General features: G+C 37.4%; 1 protein-coding gene and 1 long non-coding RNA gene across 3 annotated transcripts in view; one reads left to right on the forward strand and one right to left on the reverse strand.

Moving 5' to 3' along the window:
* opcml (opioid binding protein/cell adhesion molecule-like) overlaps positions 1–22,065 on the reverse strand; it is a 436,379-nt gene that overhangs the window by 230,272 nt on the left and 184,042 nt on the right. The gene's annotated exons all lie outside the window — the stretch shown is intronic.
* Positions 8,409–12,133, forward strand: LOC309715814. Its single transcript, XR_014279297.1, has 5 exons — positions 8,409–8,941; positions 9,831–10,081; positions 10,249–10,414; positions 10,535–10,630; positions 11,081–12,133. It is a non-coding gene; the product is annotated as an uncharacterized lncRNA (long non-coding RNA).

Raw genomic sequence — 22,065 nt, forward strand, 5'->3', positions numbered from 1 at the left:
CACCAACACGAACGGGCTGTTTTATTGGGTTTTTTGGTCACAAGCAGAACGTGCTTGCTAGCGCTGTCCTTAGACAGTAAACGTGACGAAACTATTGAGGAAAAAACGCTGCATATATATTGTTTATCATGACTCTGGTTTTACGTGGCCTATCAACACAATTTAAAAACTGGTATATATCTCCTTGTTGCTTTGTCATCTTGATGGGGTCATGTGACTAGCTTACCACAACTACTTTACTCTTCCTCAGTCAAACAGCAGCACTCATGCGATTGTTTTGCCCCCTTAGCTCCAGGTGTTGTGCCAAAAAGTGATCGTATGCTAGAAAGTGATTGCTGGTCGCGGGAGTGCGCACAGCTGCTTAAAGCTGTAGCGCCCAGATTACTTGCGTAGACAGCTCCTTCCGTGCAACTGATATGAGGTGAGGTAAGCTGAACACAGCTTCAACCGTCTGTTTGTTGAAAAATAGTAACGGACCGCACCGCATTTTCCTGTTAGTATAATGGTAACAGCATTGTAACGATAAAAATAGTAATTAGTTAGATTACTCGTTACTGAAAAAGGTAACGCCGTTGGTAACGCTGTTACTTGTAATGCCGTTATTCCCATCCCTGCTAATTAATTACATTTCCTCAAAAACTCTACACACATTACAAATTGTGCAATTAGAGAGGACAAACCATAGCAACTCTTTACTACTAGGCTGAACATCTTTGCCGCCATTATCTTCAGATGCTCGATTGGAAATTGTTTTGCACACACAGCAAATTGTTTTTAATTAAAAGACTAAATGTTTGATTCTGACTTGTTTTCATTCATTGATCTTCACGTGAAAAAAACCCAACAAAAACAACCACACCTGATTAATGCTTCTAAGTTTAGCAAGAAAGCAAGAGTTGACTTTGGCAAGCACTAACCAAACCAACATTATAATTTGATTTAGATAAATCCTATAAACATATGTCTTAATTTAGAGGAGTGAATAATTTTTCTTTGGTTGACACATGTTTTATAGTCTTAGTTTCATTTTATATATAGTTTATATATAGTTCAATAGAAGCATTTCAAATGGCTTCAAAGGAGTTATGGCATGTACATCTGTAAATTAGCTCCCTCCTGCATCTGCTCTGTTATCTGATTTACAAACCATACTATGATTTTATATCTAGGAAACTGACCCCTCCTCTCACAGATGAAATTGATTCTTTTGATGACGAGGTTGTGTGCACAGCACCAGATTTCTTGCCTCTCAAGTTCTCTCTCTTGTTAACTCTGTACAAGGTCCAACGAACACCAAATAAACAAGTGTTTACCAATCACTCAACAATGATTTGTATGTGTGTCCCTCTCTGAGGGAGTGCAGAGGCCTTGTGCTTTTAAAATGCTGACCTTTGTGGAATCTAAAAATATATTCTGAACTTAACTGCATGGATATTAAAGCTTAAAAAAAAGAGAGACGCACAGAGAGACAGAGAGAATACATTTCACAATGTCACATGGAGGTGAATAGAAAATGGACTGGTTCTTTTATAGCACTTTTGTAGTCTACTGGAGCAATCCGATTCCTTTATACAAGATGCCTAATTCACCCATTGTTACAAGCACTTTTTTTCTACGCCTAAGTGCTTTCTATCTAATATTCACAGTATTTTCTATATTTTGCATGCAAACTGGAGCAGCCAGGGATTAAACCACCAACCTTCTAGTTAGTGGGTGATCTGCCCTACCTCCTACTAACTTATAACAAAAGCTCAGTTTTACTTTTTTTTTTTTGAATGGTTGCTGTAACTGAAAAACCAGACATTGCCCTCGTATATAAAAAATAATAAAATCCAATAACTCTTTGCACTTCAAGCTCAGGCCTGATAATGCTACAACCCTCCAATGTAACACTAATGACTTGAACTGAAATTGCACACACTTTCTATGTTGTAGAAACCTTGCTGACCCTGTACTCCCTCATGGTGATATATTTTCTTTCAATGCAAACTGAACCACAAATTACCAAATTATCTAAACCACACTTTGAAATTGAGATTTTGTATTTTATTTTTGCTGAATCTGTTTTTCCTGTAAGGCTACTGGGAAAATATTGCTGAAAACTTGCTTTGTTTGTGTGCTCCTCCCTTTTGTGTTTGGGATGTATTTCTACTAGATAGGAGCAAATAAAACTCTGAAGCTACATTATGTAATGTAAGGCAGCACACTGGGGGCCTGGCTCCAGCAATTGTTAAAGCTGACAAGCATGAGCAAGGATTCCCACTTAGAACTTCAGATAAAGTTGCCTATTGCTGCCAAAAAATGCATAAAAATGCAGAAATTTTTGCCATTTCAACATTTAAAATGTTTAACCATTGATGCTAAACATGATTAGCAAAAATATGCAGTGTATATATTTTATACAAGTGGATACATCATGCTTTGGTACATTATACATGTAACTCACTGCTATATCTAGAATCTTTTCTGTCTTTTCTTCATCTATCCTTATAACTGTTTGTCCAATCTACAAATATAGTGTTCATGTTGTTGATTGATCTCCATTGACAGAATAAACCATATTTGTATAACTATAAAACAATTCTTACAAAATGTGCTTAACAGTTCTGGCTTAATCAAATTTCAGGAACTGATTTCTAAAACCACAGTCACACAGGCCTTGAGAATGGTCAGTGATCTTCTGGTAACCACCAGTAGGAAAAGAAAAATATAGATTCCCGATTGGTTTGCTGAAATTGCTGGCTCACCAACTACTCACCAAAGGGTAGAGAAACTGTGAAAAACGCAACACAAACCTAAAATCATGACTGTTTCCCTTAAAATTATAGCTGTGCTTTTTGAAATCAATATATTTCAAAAGGCAGCAACAGTAAGGCACAATTTGACTTGGAAGGCCAATGTTCTCTATTTCTGGTTTGCATCACATTTTTTTCACGCATCATTACTGCTCAGTGGTTAATTAGTAACGGTCTATTAACTTGACCTTTTCCATGAATATTACAGGTGACTGCAGCAATCTACTAGTGATCAAAGAAATCACAGGTAGGTTTTTGGTGTGGTACATTTTTGCAATGAATTTTAGGTTGCCAGTGGGTCACCATCTGGTTTGTCTGCCCGTGTGACGAAGTCTTACCTGACATCAATATTTGCACTTAGCTACACTTCTCAATACATCTTATTGGTTTGCTTCTATCTATTTGAATGAATACCATTGGTTGATTTGATCCCTCATTTGACTGGTTTGCCTTATGGTGTTCTTTACTGTTGACCTGACCACTGACACTGACACTTCCGGTTTTATTTTTTTAGTCTCTTGTCTCGCATGCATTACGTTCAGTTGTGCTTCCCCTGTCGCATTAGTTAGTAAAGTCAAGCGTGCAGCTGCCAAGATGCCACTTGCCACCAGTTTGGCCATATTTCAGAGCTGCAACATCACTGGAGTGCCCAAAAGCACTCAGAGACACTCAGAGACATGGCCAAGGTAAGAAAGGCTGAAAGACGACCACCACTGAACAAGACACACAAGCTGAAACGTCAAGACTGGGCCAAGAAATATCTCAAGACTGGTTTTTCTAAGGTTTTATGGACTGATGAAATGAGAGTGAGTCTTGATGGGCCAGATGGATGGGCCCGTGGCTGGATTGGTAAAGGGCAGAGAGCTCCAGTCGCCAGCAAGGTGGAGGTGGAGTACTGATTTGGGCTGGTATCATCAAAGATGAGCTTGTGGGGCCTTTTCGGGTTGAGGATGGAGTCAAGCTCAACTCCCAGTCCTATTGCTAGTTTCTGGAAGACACCTTCTTCAAGCAGTGGTACAGGAAGAAGTCTGCATCCTTCAAGAAAAACATGATTTTCATGCAGGACAATGCTCCATCACACGCGTCCAAGTACTCCACAGCGTGGCTAGCAAGAAAGGGTATAAAAGAAGAAAAACTAATGACATGGCCTCCTTGTTCACCTGATCTGAACCCCATTGAGAACCTGTGGTCCATCATCAAATGTGAGATTTACAAGGAGGGAAAACAGTACACCTCTCTGAACAGTGTCTGGGAGGCTGTGGTTGCTGCTGCACGCAATGTTGATGGTGAACAGATCAAAACACTGGCAGAATCCATGGATGGCAGGCTTTTGAGTGTCCTTGCAAAGAAAGGTGGCTATATTGGTCGCTGATTTGTTTTTGTTTTGTTTTTGAATGTCAGAAATGTATATTTGTGAATGTGGAGATGTTATATTGGTTTCACTGGTAAAAATAAATAATGGAAATGATATTTGTTTTTTGTTAAGTTGCCTAATAATTATGCACAGTAATAGTCACCTGCACATACAGATATCCCCCTAAAATAGGTAAAACTAAAAACAAACTAAAAACTACTTCCAAAAACATTCAGCTTTGATATTAATGAGTTTTTTGGGTTCATTGAGAACATGGTTGTTGTTCAATAATGAAATTATTCCTCAAAAATACAACTTGCCTAATAATTCTGCACTCCCTGTACTGGGTAATATAGAGAAATTACTGCACACCTGTAAGGACTCCGGCTGCTCTATTTTTGAAAAAGTTATCCTATTGATGATTTGGAGAGTCGTGAAAATAGAGCACTGCAATCATTTTACATTAATATGAAAGCACTGAAACATTTCTGATCCAGTTTAAGATAAGAATTTTCCTGACTTTTGATATGTTTTTTAAGTGAAAGAAAGGATAAAGATAAAGATAAGGATAAGGATAAGCTTTATTTGGCAGTTGCAGTTGCCCGCAGCCGAAAAACAGACCTAGATGACCATACATACAACACATACAATACATACAATATACATTGGGGGGACAGGTCAGACTAGGCAGCAAAAAAAAAAAGGGGGGGGGGGGGGGTAGACAGTGAAATATATAACATATGGGGGCAAGTTCAGGAGAAAAAAAAAAGGTTTCTGCCCATAGTGACTCTAACAAGTGAGTCATCATGAAGAGAAAACACAAAAAACTCCATAGCACATAAAACTCCATAGCACATAGAAAGCAGTTACCCTCAGTGATAATCAGAATTGATAATCACTATATAGTAAGCATGTCAGGCACCAAAATACGTCCAAGGTGCCTGACATGCTCACTAACTTTTTGGACCAACAACAAATATCTCTGCCTTTGTCTCTGCTCACTTCCAAAACGCTTTGAGACATCCTGCAACTACTAGAAGCAGCTCATTAGTTTGTGAACAGTGGTCAGTTCATCAGAGGAAAATGACCAATACAACCGTGTATCAGCTGTGCTTGTGCTGATATAATGCCTATTGAAAATTTAGTTGATATTTTTAACAGAAAAACAATGAACTTCTAAAAATATTCAATAGTGATCAGAGATTGAATATCCAGAATATTTATGACTATGGTGAAAATATTACACGAGGAGTACAAAATATCAAAGATACTGTTATAATTTATGTTATACTGATGAAGAGCTCACAATACGAGGGCTCACAACTTACAATGTTTATAATGTTTATATAAAACCATTTTCGGCTCCAAGCTAGTTATGCCGAAGTAGAGTACCAGAGACTTCACCTGGGACTTTTGGCTGGGTTTTCTTTAAGGAATTTATTATTTGTTTCGCTCCTCCTAGATTACAATCCATACAGTACATGGAGGTGACCATAGCTGGCTCAGGATGTGTGTTTGGCAAGGGGCCAAGCAATGGAAGTGTGCCGTATGAAGCTTTGCCAGCCAAGGATTCCAACAGGAGTTCATTCTCCCAGATTTTGTTGAAAGCTGGAAAAACAGCCAGTTGGGCCATATTCTAGTTGAGTTGAACACATCTAGAGCACCCAGGAGAGGTGAATGGCACTAGTGGTGACAGCTGTTGGTGGTGGATCTATTGAAGTGGAATTCGCCAGTGTTTACTGACACAGGGCAGAAGACAACTACCAGGCACATTAAGTGTTAGTTGTCAGAATTGTCATAGAAGATTTCACTGCAGCCTGGATGATCTTTCATTGCACTCTGAATGTTATATGTAAACTTAGAAAATTCATGATTATATATCTGTCCTGCACTATAATCCATGTCTAGTCATGCTATAGATTTACCAGTTCCCAAGCCAATAACTGAACTGTTACAGGTCTCACAGATCCAAAGAGTAACATCTTCACCTGAAAGCTATAAATTTAGTGCATGATTCTTATTATTCTCAATGCCAGATAAGGGACACTGGACAGCCAGTACACAGCAAAATCTCCAGTGTTAAATTAACACTAGAGAGTGTCTATATGGGTCCACAGCTCTGAGTGTTAAATACAACACTGTTGAGTGTTAAATTAACACTTTTGACAGTGTTATATGTTTAAAAGTAACCTAGTCAGTTTTGAAGATTAACCATGGCTAACACTGAGCAGTGCTGATTTTCTAACACTGGAAAGTAACTCAAAATGTTAGAAATATTCCAGTGTTAGAAAATCAGCACTGCTCAGTGTTAGCCATGGTTAATCTTCAAAACTGACTAGGTTACTTTTAAACATATAACACTGTCAAAAGTGTTAATTTAACACTCAACAGTGTTGTATTTAACACTCAGAGCTGTGGACCCATATAGACACTCTCTAGTGTTAATTTAACACTGGAGATTTTGCTCTGTAGAAGGTTAAAAACACTCAGTCTCAATATAGTATGAGCCTTGTAGGAGTAGAGATGGATCGATCCGATATTACATATCGGTATCGGTCCAATACTGACGTAAATTACTGGATCGGATATCGGAGGGAAATAAAAAATGTAATCCGATCCATTAAATATCAAAAAGCACCTCACAAAACTTGCGACACGGCGTAACTCGGCTCATAACTGTAGCACGTTGGAGCAGTATGCATTACGTGATAGAGCGGCTGTGTGTATTTGTAGCCTCGCTAGCAATCCGGCATTTCATCTCCGAGGAAGTGATCCCAGAGAGAAGTAAAGCAAGTGTGTAAGTTCATCTCTGAATGTTTGTAAAGCATTCCTGCGTTAAGCTTAACAACCGATACATGGAGCGACTGCCTCTCTCCCCCTCCCTCTCCTGCTGCTACTTCAATCATGAAACTGATCAATTGTCATGGTCTGATGACCCAGAGCTCATGTATTTCTTGTATATGTTTTTTCCATATGTTATGGTGGTTTTCTCTCCCTTTTTGTCCTTTCTCCCTGGGTGCTCCCGGATGTTTTGGGGTCGCTGAGGGGACTGCGACCCGGAAGTGTTCCCGCACTGGGGACTGCCGCACCTGCCGCCCATTAGCCCTCACCAGCTGCAGCTGATGGCTTCAGGAGGGGCGCCTTATTTAAGAAGGTGGCGGAGCCCCAGTCGGCGCGGGATTATACTAAATCGAACCTCCGTAGATTAGTGTGTTGTGATCGGCTTCGCCACTAAAGGCTGCCTGCTGAGCTGTGTGTGTTTTTGTGTCACCAGGAGTCGGGAGTCAGGAACGTTGTCACGAGGGGAAATCATGGAGTGGAATCGGGTTTTTGGAGTTGTCACCTTTTCACTGCTATGGACACGTGCACTGTGTGGGATTCTTAGAGGAATCGCCACAGGAGTCACAGTGCTTGAATTGTATATAGTTGTCGTTTCTGTCCACTCGCCATAAACAAATCCACTGTCCTTCACTTAAGTCTCGCGTTTGGGCCCTACTTTCTCTACAACTCCACGGTCTGCCGTCGCAGCCCGTGACATCAATGATCACCTGATCTGCTTTTCTGTTGCGAGTCCGTCTCTCTTGTTTGTTTTTGGCCCACTTCGTGCCAGAAAGAGGAAACCAGCGGCTGAACAACAGCAGCACGTTTAACCTTGATAAGCTGTTGTTAGAATTTATTTAATATTACTTTCTACTCGAGGATCTTTTCTACGTAGCTGACGGCTGGTAACTGTGCAGGGGCAGATCTAGCAAAGTTTAGCCAGGGGGGCCGATAGGGCATTAACAAGGAAAAGGGGGGCACAAAGACATACTTTTCTTTCTTATTCTCATTTAAAATGTCTAGCTTTTAATAAATAATTATCTGAATCTTACACCCAAAGTGTAAAATGTATAGAAGTCCATTACTGTATATAGTAACTGTTAAGTCTAATATACCCTAGTAAGCTATAGTACTTTTTCCTTTGGGAAGGTACGATCTGTGCAGTCTGCAATTCTGTTGAAGAAAGATGTTAAATCTATTTAATTATTCTTCAAAATTAATTGATTTCTGTGCATTTTTTTCCCCACACTGCATCAAATTAAAGTTGATTACGTCGATTAAGCATCATGAGGTGAAGGGTGGTTCCCTACTTTTTGGTTTTTTTTGCTGGGAGTTTTAGAACCCTATTAGTTAGGTTGCTTACTCTTTAAAATACCAGAATAGGGAGGATGGTGTAGGTTTAACTTTATTAGATTGATCAGTATTGCTGAACTATGAAATATTTTGGGTGCAGTATATTTTTTGCATACAGGTACACTGTAAGACCGAATAGTAATAGTTTGATAAATGAAATGAGTTCCAACTACTTAAAAACCTGTTATAAGTTCATACACCTTTATTTTTTTGAGTAGTTTGAACAATTTTGTTTTTTCAAGTTATCAGTACTTGAATATATTGATTAGTTTCTAGCATTGCGCTCAAATAATTTGAGTTTTAACACTGACGTCACTTACGTGCCTACGTACGTACCTACGTGCGCCACCTGTTTCTTTATGAAGTGCTGGCAACCATCTTGGATTCCTCGCTTCGAGTGCGAATGCCCGCTCATTACCCCGAAGGAAACTTGTGGAACGTTAATATCCGAACAGAAATAAAAACATTTGTCAACGGGTTTTTTGCGGCATTGTCTTTGACGCTGGATAAAGGAGGGCATGCTATGGTATGTTACGGACTTTTGAACTGGAACAGCTAACCCTCTGCACTTGGCTAGCTGCATTTACCGCCTTCGCGGCATCTTCAGGAGCGCTTTGTGGTAAGTTTTATTTTTTCTGAAACTATAGTTCTCCGTTGTAATATGGGTTTTTATCGTCATAAATGTACAACTCTAGCAGGCATTTAAGAATTACATGCATGCGTCGTTTTATCCATGTCGGCTTGGCCCCAAAGTGTTTGCATGAATTATGCTAATACGCTCATATTTAGTATAACACATTATTAGTCCCTGGGACTAATAATGTGTTAATAACTTTTCTAATCTCTTACTATTTTAAAAGAAGTCTTTAGAAGGCATTTCTGGATTTGCAGATTATAAACTGCCTTGTGGTTAAATTGTTGAATCAATATGCACTGCTGCGCTGCTTCACACTTAGCGCATACGTGGATATTGATATTGGCTAGCCCATTTGCTAACTAGTGGAACTTAAAACTTACGTTTAGTTCTCTGGAGTTGTACATATTAAAACTGGGGCAGCAAAATTGTAGGCACAGGACATACTTACAAAAGCAGTGAATAATCATTACATAATTACGCGGTAGAACTTGGTTTACATTGCAAATAGTTATGTATACCAAGTTGAAATGTAGAATCTTCTGAACTGTAAAATTGTTGTTCCTGGTCTATTTTAGGTTAGCTTAAGGGTGAATCCATCAATAATATATTTACCAAACAGTTATTTTTTCGTTTTATTTTATTCTGATGCCCAGTGTTCATTAGTGAAAGACTTAGTTTTTTATCTGTCAGGGGCTGGGTCTGTGAACCAGCATTTTGAGTTTATTTTGTAGTTTTGCTTTCTTATGTTATATTGAAATGAGGTGAAGTTCTTGTATTGTTGTTATTATTAGTTAAGGTTTAGTTGAGCTCTGGGCTGGTTATGTTTCATCTGTGTCTCCTTGGTTGTGTGTCTTTTCTGTTCTCTGTGTAGTCTGTCTTGTCTTCTGTGTTTTACTGTTATGTCCATGCCAGGGCAGAAGTAAATTTTCAGGGGTGAAGATGCTGTTTACCTTGACCAGCTAAGACTACAGATTGTAGATGAAGTCGAGAAAAGTGAAAAGAATCCTGATTACAAAGCTGATGCTCACAACTTTGGCCTTGCAATGCAAAGAGATCATCAATGATGACCTACCAGTAGGTCAGATCCTGGATTGCTGGCCTACTCTGAAATCCCAGTCCCAGGTAAGAATGTATATAGATGTATCTAACAAGATGTATTTTATATCAACCCCTGTTATCTGGCCTGTCTGAACAAATTATGCCTTTGGAGTGTAAGGATTTTGATGTATTTTGCAAAGATTTATAGACTAATTGAAACTTGTAAACACAAATGTATCCTGTGTGTTCAGATCTGTGCAGAATTCCACAGGATTACAAACCTCCACCTGAAGAACCACTTTTATGCTGTTTGACCAACATGCTCCCCGGCTCCAGAGCTTATTCAGAAAGAAAGCTGTTTGCACAGGGAACGTGTCTGATGTCCTGTCTCAGCTCTTCAGAAGCTATAATCTCCAGGTTAGTGAGTTTTTGTCTTGTTTTTTGAGCTTCATTTGATTTGATCAATTTTTCAATTTTAATTACCATTCTTGACTAGGTTAGCCAATAATTTAAAATAAAACTTTTCTTGTGATGTAGGAACAAGCTGATATCCATGCCCAAAGTGCTGGTGTGCTTCATGCCCTCTCTGCCTATTTGTACGAAGACACCTCTACCTTCATCAAAACATGGGATGTAAGTTTTGGACAAAGTTGTGAACAATATCTTAGTAGCATCCTTGTTTAGATTTCTCAAAACATTATGACACTTTGAGAGTTTGAGAAGCATCTCCATGCTTGGATCTGTCTACAACAGTGTCCATGTCACATAATGGAAACACTACATGTTTTTAATGTGCGTAGACCTTCTATAATGTTCCTAGCCCAACCATACATCACTGTACAAATGAAAAAAATATATAACTCCTATTGACTTTCTGTTGTTATTGCTACGAAGAGGTATGACTTTGCTTTACTAAAAGTACTATTTTTGTCAGTTTGTTTTCTCAAATCTTGGTGTGTTGTGGCTTTTTTGTTGTTCAAACAATTGATTTCTGAGCTAGTAATAATCCAGAAATGTGACTTGCATAGATGAAACTAAGAGAAATAGGAATGCACTAACATGTAGTAATTTTGTTTTCTGTAGATGATGCATTCTGATAGACCAGATATTAGTGAAGTGCCACTTGGACTCCTCCTGATCAGAGCCAATTCCAGCGATGCAACATTCTTCTGCCCTGAGAAGACTGCAGTTTTGGTCGAGGGTAACATGATCATTGTTTTCACCATCCTGGCTGATGCATTTCTAGTAATATTTGGACTGACTGACGTCCTGCACCTAAGCTACCCAAAATGTTTGGCCAACATTTTTGACTTTATTCAGAAAGTTTTGATGGGTCTGAAGGGTGGGAAGTTGAAGCCCAAAGTGCTGAGTCTTAAAAATGATCTTTTGGCAGCAGAATAATGTCCAGGATTCCTACACAGCCCTCAAGTGCCTGTTAAAGCAAGTAATTCAGTTTATCATGTTTCCAAGTCTGGATAAGTTTTTTATAAAAAGAGAGAATAGAATAAAGAAATCTTTGCAGACTCTGTTTCATACTTCATTATCTAAAAGCCACATCCAAAGTAAAAGGGGTGATTTTATTATTTTTATTTATTTTTTTCCCCCCATCATCACTTGTGTTTTAGTTGATTTTGATTGTGTTTTTAGTCAGATAACTGTAAATCTATAGAGAAAATGAAGGACAATCTCATTTCTGGCTTCTAGGTGGGATCTTGAATGTCACTTAAGGAACGTTCCTCCTGAACTACTCATAACTGACATAAGGCGCTAAGGAGGTTTATAACACTTTGTTTATGTCTCTAAAGAAGTATTTTTCTATTTAAAATTTTATTGCTTTGTTGTTGAGACTGTGATTGCACTCTACAAATGTGCATTTTGCATAACCACAGTACTGGCATATTAAAAAGGTTACCAATTATATTTCAGTGTATTAGCTGCACTATACTATTACTTTCATTCGGTTTTCCCACCTAATAATGCAGGATTTTCTTTTCCTTTTGTTTGTTTTTTTAATAAAAAGGCCATACTCATGTGTTAATCAAATTTGAATACTCTTAAAACATGTTGTGAAATTCTTTATTTCTAATATTGTAACCTTGTGCCACCTTGGGCTTTTTGTGTCAAAGTAACTCAATAAATCTGTAACTTGAATTTATATTTTCTGTCTTATGTTTTTACAAGTGTAATTATTTTGGGCACTTTTTTTTTTAAATCAAATTCAAAACACAGTAGATTTGGATATTACAAGCATTTGTATTTAAAATTTTTGAGTTGTATTAGCTTAAAATGGTTAACATTTTGAAACTAAAAATTAATTCCTTAAAGTTACTTGAGCTAGATTTGTACTTGAAACTCAAAATATCAAGTAGAGAGTACTAAACCAAAAATGTGGATATAACATAAAAACATTTATCAATGGTACTTAAAAATATTTATCTAAAGCTAATAAATAAAGTGTGTTTATTTAACTTTTATTTTTAAGTTTTAGTTACTTAAAATATTTTATGTAATCAGTTTCACCAAAAGTTTTGAGTAAAATTAACTTGTTGGGTTTTACAGTGTATAACAAAATAGCTTTAGTGTTTTGTTTTTTAACTTGAGTATGAACTTATACAAAAAGCAGCAAGATATTAAAAAAAAGTTTTATTGATTAAAAAAACACTATATCGGATTCATATCGGTATCGGCAGATATCCAAATTTATGATATTGGTATCGGTATTGGACATAAAAAAGTGGTATCGTGCCATCTCTATGTAGGACTGAGAGGCATGAAATGTTGCTGCTGTACCATAAATAACCTGCAGTTTCATTTTAAATGTTTAACACAGCACACTCTGAGATAAGTGGGCCATGTATCATAATTATCTCTTCCCAGCAAGTACACTATTAAAGGCATACGTGTCAGTTTTTCTCCTGAAAAGAACAAATAATAATGATAGAATAATGATATTGAAGTTCAGCGCTTAATTTGTCTTTTCAAAAATCTGAGGCCCATTAACTGATGGGTGGATCTGCTTATTTCTCAGATGAAAAGCTGTGTTAAAAGCTAGGCTTGCTCTATTTTTCTTAAATATTTGTCCCATAGCCAAAATGTTTGTTTGATTTATCCTCACCTCTTAAAACTGGGCTGTTTCCCCAGGTGATGGAACAGATGGAATATCTAATTAGTGCACTTTCATCTGCACTTTTTTTTTTGACTGATTTCAAAAACAATGAAGAGCGTCACATAAACATTTTCAGTGACATACAAACATATGCAATATGCCAATATTGTAAACTTAAAGAAAAATAAGATGCTTGTTGGGTGAAAATGATAAGATTAACAGATCACACACAAGTGTGATCTAACATCCATCACCCTGTCAGATCAAATCCAGAAACAACAATTCATCTTGCTTTAACCCTTTAAAGCCGGTAGGAACGGGCACGCTCCGTTTTGCATAACTATTTTTAAATCCCTGTTTTTTGCATATGAAACCGGAGGAGTTGTACTTACATCTTATGCCATCAGCTTGTCCTAGGTCACAGTTTCCTTCCACATAAAGCTTTGCAAAAATTGCATAAAAAGCGTTTGCAGCAACAAAAACATAATATTCCTGAAACACGCTTTGCCGATCCGATCAGCTGTTCATAACACTTCCCACATTGATAAAGAAGTCAGCGCAAACGATCGCATGTCCGCTATTTCCTGCCTGAAACCGGAAGTGACGTAAATGTAGTTTTTTACTTGTAGGCCTTATGAGCCTATACTGGTGTTTATATAAGTCATGTTTGACTCTATACTTTTCTGAATAGTTTCTGGGATGCTTAGAACTCGAATTGCACTGCTGGAAATAGTTTATTTTGATGCACATGCTGTTTTCTTTGCAAATTTGCATCATAGGATTGTTTTTCATTTTCCTGCAGTATATAAAAATTGCTGTATCTCACAAATAAAACTATGAAGACACTCAAAATAAATTTCCTGCTATTGTAAACTATTTTTTGCAACTTTTTTGTATTTAAAGTTTTGAGGGATAAACCTCTTAAATTTCTCCAAGTAGAAATATATGTAAAAAAAAACAAACAAAAACGATTTTCAATTCTTTTGTAGTTTATTGCACTTTTTTGCAATTAATGTAGTTATATGGACTTAATGCATACATATTATTAAAATATGGGCTATAACAGTTGTATTGATGTATAGCAACTTGAAATGCTCCCAAAAGTGGCACTACAGCATGTAAAAATATAAAGTAAGATCTGGTGAACTTGGTTCCATGGTCTTAAAGGGTTAAACAAGTCCATCAAAGTATGCATACATGGAAAAATGTTAAAAAAAAAAGGTTTATTTCTTTAAAACCTAAAGGCTAAAGTTACTCTGATCATATTATCAGATATTTACACAGTATTAACACAGAGCTGTTTCTTATTAATTGAGTTGGTCTACTTTAACAATACAAAAAATGGGCTGAAAATATACACGCGCACACACACACACACACACACACACACACACACACACACACACACACACACTACACTAAACATCCATGTGATTGCTATGTAAGAATCAAAAACAAAAAAAGAACATTTCCCCTAGAAATATAATTCTCCATTCAAAAATTTAAAATGGCCCATCTCCACAGTCCTGGACACTGCACTAAATATAACATGTTCGGCTTTAAAGTTTTATTTATATAGCCAATTACCCACAACCCAAGGCTTTCAAGATTTTTATTATTGTAGGATTAAAACCCTAAAATATTAGAAAGATAGTCCCAAAATAATCCCATCAAATCAGTTGACCCGATATAATGTGGCAACACTCGGAAGGAAAAACTCCTTCCTAACAGGAAGTAACCTGTGTCCAACTAGACACAGTGAGGGCAGACATCTGCTGTGACTGCTTGGGGGTGAGGGAAAAGAAAAGACAGTAGAAGGAAACCACTCTTACTATGGGAGAGAGTGAGAGAAGTTCAGAATTTTATAATTACTAATAATCATTAGTAATTAATGATTATTAGTATTCAATAGTTGTATATATATATATATATATATATATATCTGCATAAACACAGAGAGTGAAAAGGGTGGTTGAAGGATAAATGCTCTGTTTGCCACAAACCAAGGAATGAGTTGCAGTGAAAGGCAAGACATCAAAAAAAAATAAAAAAATTTTAAGCCTAATTTTAAAATCAGAGAAATTGTATGTGTCTTAATTCCAAACTTAATTCAATTCAACTCAATTCCTTAATTCCATAAAAGACGACCCTGATGGCTAAAAGCTCAATTTCCTGATCTACTTTTCAAAAATAAATACAAGTTGGCCTGCAGTCTAAGAGCTCTATATGGATAATATGGTACTAGGATAAGGCCTGATTGTTCAAGATTTTATATGTAAGGAGAAAGACTTTCTAAATTTAACAGGGAGTCACTTAGGACAAGGTAATATGCAAATCATTTGGTCTCTATTTCTAGTTCCTGTTGGATTCTCACTGCACCGATCTGGATCAACTGTAGACTATTAAACAACCAGATAATAATGAATTTAAATAGTCTAGCTTAGGAGCGACAAATGCATGAAATAACTTTACAGCATAAGTGTGTTGTTTTTCTCCACTGGGCTTTCTTGTCAGTAATCTTGATTGCTGTCCATGCCTGCCTACTCTGAAAATGATTTTATTTTTAAATTTAATCCTCTGTGTTTTCTTCATTTTATAGAGATTAAGGTCAACCTCCTCAGGTAAATTCCCTAAAGCCTTTTGATACTTTGACAGGATCCTTGAGCTAGCCACTATTTCTAGAATTTCTGGATAATACCTCCCACCCACTCCATGACGTGCTGGCTAGTCACAGGAGCATCTTCAGTGAGAGACTGAGATTACCCAAATGCACCACTGAACGACACAGGAAATCATTCCTCCCTGTACAACTCCTCCATCTAATGAACAGTACACAGTGCAATAGTAACACCCTTTTGCACATCCTATACATTATACAGTTTAGAGTAAAATGTCAACCATATATATTTAACCTCAGTAATATTATGGATATTTATAAATGAGCTATTTGTATATACTAGAGCCATTTCTTACATTTTGTAAATGCTGTAATATATTCATCCATCCATCCATTCGCTTCTGCTTATCCTATAATATATTGTGTTATTTAATTAATTCAGTCTGTTACTGTTACTGTCTTGGAGGAACTATAACCCACACAATTTCCTCAGGTATTATTAAAGTATATCCACAATTGGTAGATCTCTAGTTAGAGGAAGAAGAGTGAAGAAGAAAATGGGTGTTGTGTATCTGCCAAGTAAAGGCAATTAAAAACTAGAGTTGCTCAGAGAAGTGTTCCTCCATTGGTAGTCATACTCAAGATATCCATTCAAATAAATTGTAGGTAGAACTGTGAAATAGAGCAGCAGTAGATGAACAGTATCAAAGAAACTGCTTTGTTACTATTGTCTGTTTACAGAAATCTTTAGCTCACACCTCTTTCAAGTGACACCATGCATGCATATACTGTAACAGGTACAGCTGAAACAACATGCAGGCTATAAGACTCAACAATTGCATAAGGACAAGGATCTCCTCTCTAGTGAAGGTGGACAAGTTTAAAAACATAGGGTCAAACATCCAAAGTAATGGACAAGGCAAAGAGAGATCAATGCATATGAAAGCGTAGTGTGTGGAGTATAAGGGTGATTTGTGACAGAAGTATCAAGAGAGAAATGTGAGATTTACCCAATGGTTGTGAGGCTTCTTATGATTTGCTATGACGTATGTTTTTAAGAAGCTGAAACTGACAAAAAGACATGAGGCAGTGCTTAAACTGTTAAGATTTTCACTGGGAGTGACCATGGTGAACGGCATTAGAAATAAATAAATGTTTAAAAAACACTACTATCTCAGTGGATTTGTGATGTAGCCCTTGTACATCTGTAGCTGTTCAATTATGACAAAAATCAAAATGATGTTATTGATCATAATACATTTTTATTTAACAAGATTATACATCTACTTAAAATGAATCTTAAGTATTATGTTTTCATATTCATGGGAAGCCAATTTAGTAATTGGAAAACACTGTAAAGAGAGGCCATTAACTGGGTCAGATGATTGATTTATGTATGTCACGGTCGTACGGTCCTCCCCGGGCGATCTGGATTTTTGTGTGTATTTTCTCTCAGTCTCTCCTCTCTCCCAGGCGCGGGGTTTGTTTACGGAAGTTCGCGCTTCCGGGGAGGGCGTGGCTCGGACGACCTTCCACCCGGAAGCTCCGCCGCTCGGCTGTGGCCTCACCTGCATTTGATTGCTCTGCCAGCTGCTTCTAATCAGCCTCCATCCCAGAACTGCGGTATATAAGGACGATGCGCAACAACAGTTGACGTTGGATTATTATTCCAAGCTGGTAACACTCGTTACTTAAGGGAAGTTGATAGTCGGTTAAAGAGCTCTGCTAATTCTGTGTTTTGCTTTGTCTTCACCTAGGAGTTTGGCTCAGAGAGGAGGACCAGGAAACAACTCACGCTCGGGGTTGCACAGACGAAGGAGCACTTGGGGATTTTACCTGAAGCACCTTTAACTGTTTGTGACACCTCTTGGACACTGTAAATAAACGCACTGTTCACCCTGCTAACCTGAGCTCCGCATTTTGGGTCCTCTTTTTCCCCTGCAACCTTGACAATGTAGCTTTGTTTGCTATAAATGCATTTAAATCTCTTGACATTCAATCTTACTTTTTTACTCAAAAGCAAAACATCAAATATGAAAAGGTTTGTCAAAAGCTGTTAACCAGACTCTTAACATTGAAATGAAAATCATCATTTCAATACAGCAGTAATACACTATAAGCTGCTGGTTAATGTTAAACACAATTAAATTGGTTCTTGATTGTTGTGCAACATCACTTGTTTGCTCTGCACTGCTAAGGGAAGTTGTTTATTTGGACATAAACAATGGCAAGTACTCAGGGCAGAGGTTAGCACTTTTATGAGTTAATAGACCAAAAATCAAGTTGAGTTGAGGTGGACTGATTTTTTTATTATGAACAAAAAAGTCCTTCTGCTAAATTGGCTTTATTGATTTTTCAAAGTTAAACACTGAATGTCAGAAAGGTTTTACAGTAGCTGGTTTTCCAACTAATGGACCTACATTTATTATCTAATATTTTTCTGGTAAGAAGATAGTGTATTCCACAGGGTAGGAAAGTTTCCTTATGACTAGATGGTGACATACTGACTGGAAAAATAGAACAAGCAAGCAGCAAACAGCTGCCACTAAAACATGCTGTTAGTTTTTAACCCAGCTGTATGGGGTAGCAGTGGTTTAACAGAAAACTCTCGTGCCTATAAATAAAATGTATTATTATTATTATTATTAAACCCAACAATCATATGACTCATTATGAGCAAGCACTTTGACCACAGTGGGAAGGAACAACGTCCTTTTAACAGGAAGAAACCTCCGGCAGGACCAGGCTCAGGGAGGGCCGGCTATCTGCCACGACTGGTTGGGGTGAGAGAAGGAAGACATGACAAAAGACATGCTGTGGAAGAGAGCCAGAGATAAATAACAAGTATTAATCAGTTATTCAGTCTGAGGTATGGCAAAATGCCAAAACCTCTCAGTTTTTCTGATTTGTGGTTTCTTGATTTGCACTATAATTCATGCTATCTTTTCTCACAGCTTGCTCTAAAATAACAATACATGATTCTGTGTATCACAGCATCTCATGTAAAGGGTGTTGAATACTCTCCTCTCCTCCAGCTATCACTGTCAATTTGCCCTTGACCAAGCAAGTGAACTCTTCAATGAGGCACTGATGCTGTGGCATATCCCATGTGTGAATTCTGCATGAACGCGAACTAAGTGCAGTGAAAGTTGTTGTGCTGTGGGAAATATGAAACTACTCTCAGATGGCTTTCTTTTGGATACAGATATACTAGAACATGGTCTTTTGGCATATACCTCTTTGAAGAAGTCATCATTTTCATAAATATTGATTTTGTGCCAGAGAATAAATTACCATTATATATTTTTAGCAAACTGGTACTGAAGCTTCATAGTGAAGTTTGCTTTTGCAAAGTATTAGCATGAAATAAATACATATGAAATATAAGAAAATAAAAACCTTGGTCCCTACAGCAAGGGAAACCGGTGGCTTTTTTATACTAGGGCACGGGCAGAAAACACAACTAAATAAAAAGCTATTTTAAAAAAAAAGATTTTTCTCCTGTGTATGAGCTAGGTATTTACAAAATTTTAAAAAAAAAGAAAAAATGAACAGCCTGAGATGCCACATGCACACTTTTACAACACTAGACAATTCATCCACTATCTCCACAGGAATACCGTCCTGTAAATAAGATGTATCTCGTTTTTAGCTAAATTTATAAGGAATAAACTACAAGAAAAGAGTGGAGACAATTTATTTTTGGACGAGATGTTTGTGCTGTCCAGCCTCATCTTCAATGTCCAATTACTCATCAATTCCTCAGTTGGAAATAATTGCCCACTAACACTTTTTCCTTCTGCATCTTTCTGACTGTTTAGTCACTGTTGTGCATTTATCTTCGATCAGTGTCATTGCTGTCATGGCTGGTATGTAGAGCAGGGCGATATGACCAAAAATATTTATCACGATATACATTTGAAAATTTGCGATAACGATATAACTGACGATATAATTGACACTAGACAAAATACTTTACAACTCCACAACTTTATTAGTGCAAAAAACCCCATCAATGTATTTTCACTTAAACAAGCAGCTGTTTTTTATGTGCATTAAAGTTATATAAAAATGTAACAGTGCAAAATCCTTGCTGACAGTTTAACCAAAAGGTATTTCCAGTGGAAATTGGCTGGCATATCCTCAGCATAACCATGTATAATATCCACAAAACTTAAAAAGAGGTTATACACACACAATACGGTAATATTATGTTGAAGCACAGTACATATCACTCCGCGAGGCGCCTGCCTACGATAGCCGTAATGTTCCGACAATCCATCAAGCGGTGCGGGTTTGTAGCTTAGCAAAGTTGTACTAAAACATTTGACAGATTTTTGAGCGCCGTGTACGACATAAAATCGTTTCGAGGTCAGTAAACACAACCAGAATTCATACATACAGTAAGGCACACGAGATTATAAGGGGCACTGACAATTTTCTGAAAAATCAAAGGACTGATTTTAAGTGTGACGTATTTTCCAAACAACACTGTAATAATGACGGCCCGCTAGCATGCTCTACCAAAAATAGTGCTTTGTTGTGTATCTGACGGACAAAAGCTAAACCAGTTCCACACCACTGAAGTTGCAGCATTTTTACAAACCAGTTCTGGTTCATCATTCAACGATCCACTTTCGCTCTTCTCATTCTGCGTCACCACCATGTGCGTATGTAAACAAAGGCACTGCGCATGCGCGTTTTACCCATATTCTATTGCGATATTTCATTTTCCTATCGTTGCCCAAAATTACACCGGTATTACTGTGAAAGGTATGATATAGCCCAGCCCTACTGGCATGTACCATTGGCAGAAGATTTACAGTCTCAAGAGCATGGACTACATTCTAGGACACACGTAGTTTTTCTAGGAAACCTGGTCAAAGCCATAGAAGGCCCTTAACCCATCAGAAGGAGCAATATGCACTCCTTTTAGCAAAGAGGAACAGGATGAGCACTGTGAGCGCTCTACAAAATAATCTCTGAGAAGCAACTAGTCTCAATGTTCACCCTGATCAAACAATCAGATAACATGATTGATTGATTCATTCATTCATTGTTAATTTACTTCAAACATGTAAACAATATACAGGTACATTAAAATCAGTTAATATTTAGTCAGCTTCCTTACTGATATAATCTGTAATAAAAATAGTGAACAGATTTCTGATATACTATAATATCACATCATGAATTTCTTTAAATAGAGACATTCACTCAATTTCAATGTTTTCCCTTTCTTTATAGTTCGAGAAGATCATATTTTTATAACTCTTTTTGAACTGTTTTATGTTTGGACATTGCTTTAATTCCATATTCAGACTGTTCCACAGTTTCACTCCATGAACAGAAACACAAAAGCTTTTTCTTGTAGTACGTGCCTTCCCTTTTTTAAAGTTACAAAAACCCCTTAAATTATAACTTCCTTCTTTCAAAACATGCAGATGGTTCGAGGACCCAACATTATCTGCAGGGCCTTGTGCTCACTATATATGTAAAAAAAATTCCTCTCTCACCCTTTGCGGGGCAGTTTTTATCCTCCAAGCTCAGGTTCACTACCAGATGCTTGGGTGTCCTGCAGAGTATCTTTGCTGTTCCTAGGACTGCGTTTTTCTCGACAAAGAGCGTGGCTGTTGTTCCTGGTATCTGCTAGAGCTATTGGCTTTGGAGGTTACTGCGTGTGTGTGTGTGTGTGTGTATTCCTGTATTCCATTTGCTTGGAATATTTAACATTTCATAATTGCACAAATTCTGAACATGATTCCCAAAGACGTGGGGGAAGGGGATCAATCTGAAGCGAATCAATTAATTACAGCCAGTGGTTTCAACCACTTATTTGTCTAATGTGGTATGACATTCTTCCCAGATGACTCCTAGTCATTTTTATCCATATTAATGAGCACCATCAGCTGGCCGACTGAGACAAATTCCCTCCCTCCTTCCTTGTCTTCAGACAGTGAAATCTGGTTGTAATAATAAATCAAGGCCACTTATCGATTTCCAGTGCCTAAGTCAGAAACATACAGTAAACACTATGTGCATTAAAGTGGGACACTGCAGGGACCCTGCATTTTCCAAGATCGGTGCCTCACCTCTACTCAAATGAATGTTCTACCTTAAAACATATTAAAAAAAGACTAGTTTTGATTGCATTGGTCAATATATTTTTTTACAAAAGGGAGTTATTTTCAGGCATTGACATGCATGTTACTGAGATGTGTGTAAGATCTGTGACAAGATCTGTGACATTTCGCATCAAATCTTCTTATAAGCTAAGGCTGACAGTTAAGGCTCATTTACAGCCATATTTACTGCATTCTGTTGGTAATTGACGAATGTAGCTTG

This window comes from Aulonocara stuartgranti (assembly GCF_965226115.1).
Source record: "Aulonocara stuartgranti genome assembly, chromosome: 10".
Classification (NCBI taxonomy): domain Eukaryota; kingdom Metazoa; phylum Chordata; class Actinopteri; order Cichliformes; family Cichlidae; genus Aulonocara; species Aulonocara stuartgranti.